Raw genomic sequence first — 2222 nt, 5'->3', positions numbered from 1 at the left:
CAAACAACCCCTATTCAGGGTCGCATCAGATGAGTCGCGATAGGTTAAATTCTATATAATTCAATTCCATGAGAAAGAGCTTTGGAAAATATCTTCCTATTAATGTGGGATCCCACTGAGTCTACGAGCAGAACCACTGGCGGCTCTGTAATAATGTGTGAATCAAAATGATCAAGATACTTTTAAAAAATTTCAGAGTTCATCCAATCCCTTTCTGTGTACTCCACTCTACCGCCATGCAAAGAGCAACTCAAGCGATTGGCCCCTTATGGTGGTGGATCAGGGTATACATAAAAAGGCGGCATCATTGCCCCGCTAGCGCTTGCACAAAACATGACAGTTAAACGAGCGTTTGTTGAAGACCCAAGCATAGGGGCACTTGATTTGTAAACTTGTCTCCGCACGGACCTATAACATAGCCTGCTTTGCTTTCCATCTGGAAACTTGTCTCATCTGCATACCAAATCTGTTATGGTTTGTATAGCGAATGTGTTTTAACAAGAAAATTACTAAACTTTGAATACCAACTATCAAGCTGTTCACTTCTCTTCTCCTGCATGTCTCTAACAAAAATAAACTATGATATGTTTATTTCGATCCATAAACTTTTTATATCACTCAAATGACGGTCCATGTTGGCTGAATGGAGTAACCCTGTTCTCTTACCAAACAATCTCCTGTTTGTCTGGTGTTTTGGGCTTGTTATACTTTTTTTTACCTTTTAAGCTGATCTTATAATTAGACTGGTTCCATGCTCGACCTAAAATACAAAAATCATTTTTAAGTAAGCAAGTCCAATTAGGAGTCATAAACTTAAAGATAATAAGGTCAAAATACATCATTGCACAAATCTGTCACAGGAATTTTACGGATGATGATCTAAGTTCAAAAGTCATTAAACTAAATGCAGCTTTTAATGCTGGTCTGTATGTAGATTATATATAATAACGAGGATAAATAGTCCTTTTTGATAGATTTTAAGATAATAAATTATATAAAATTTTACAATAAAATAAAAATCTTGGAAGATATTATATATTTAATTATCAAACTATAAATCTTGTAGTTCAATTCCATTTAATTAATTATGTTACACTCTTAGTATTGCAAAGGGCCATTTACCCTAAAGGTCAAGCACATTGCCCTGGCTACTCTGCCTAAATATCAGTTTCAGTCTATATATTCAAACAGTTTTACAATACTGGAAAATAAAATTTATCATGTCCCATTCTTTTTTAATTGAAATGAAAATATTATGATAACCAAGAGAAGCTTACAAGCCTTACCTCAGAAACACCGCTAACACAGACTTTATGCAAACAGCTTTGCAAAAGATTTTTTACCTGCTTAAAGAGTAATGATTAAAAACATGTTTGCAAATAACCTTTTTCTTTTTGAAGCCATTGAAGTATATTATTTGAGTAATATTACGAACGCTGTTCGTTTTGCTGCTGAAAATTGCAGCAGACGCGCGGGCACCTGTCTCGGTTAATAAACGCTTGACCGGATGTAAACGAAGTAAACAAAGTAAAAGTTTGTAACTTTATGGTAAATAGATTCTTATCAAGTTATCAATAGAAAATTTATTTAATAAGTCAAAATATTTTGATACTGAATTTGTGAAGATAAAACTTCGCCGGAATTGCATTATTTTTGGAAATGATTGATAAACTGTATATGAGCAGTGCTCTGTGAAGGGGGAGGGGGTTAATGCATGTGTGTAAAGTGTCATCCCAGATTAGACTGTGCGGTCCGCAAAGACTAATCAGGGACGACACTTTTTGCCATTATGATATTTTGTGTTGAAAGAATGTCTCGTCTTAGCAGCAATTCCAGTTTAGACGGAAAGTGTTGTCCCTGATTAGCCTATGCGGATTGCACAGGCTAATCTGGGACGACACTTTACGCACTTGCATTTAACCCTTTTTCAAAGAGCATAGATCATTTCAATTGAGCATACATTTAAATCAATACATGCAGTAAATACGATATATGATAAATACGACGCATCCCAAAAATGATCTTATTAAAAGTGAACAAATCATTCAAACACTATTATTTAAAGCTAACGGTCTATTTTTTTAATTCCCGTACTTAAATCTCACCCAAATAATGGGGAAGTTCCGCTATAGAATACAAACAATAGGATAAACGTTTCGTAGTGAGAGTGCGAAATCCGTTTCGAATTCAACGAAAAGAAATAGTGAACTTTTGAAAGAAGT

The sequence above is a fragment of the Dreissena polymorpha genome, chromosome 6 (genome assembly GCF_020536995.1).
Source record: "Dreissena polymorpha isolate Duluth1 chromosome 6, UMN_Dpol_1.0, whole genome shotgun sequence".
Lineage (NCBI taxonomy): Eukaryota > Metazoa > Mollusca > Bivalvia > Myida > Dreissenidae > Dreissena > Dreissena polymorpha.
This window is presented reverse-complemented; position numbering follows the sequence as displayed.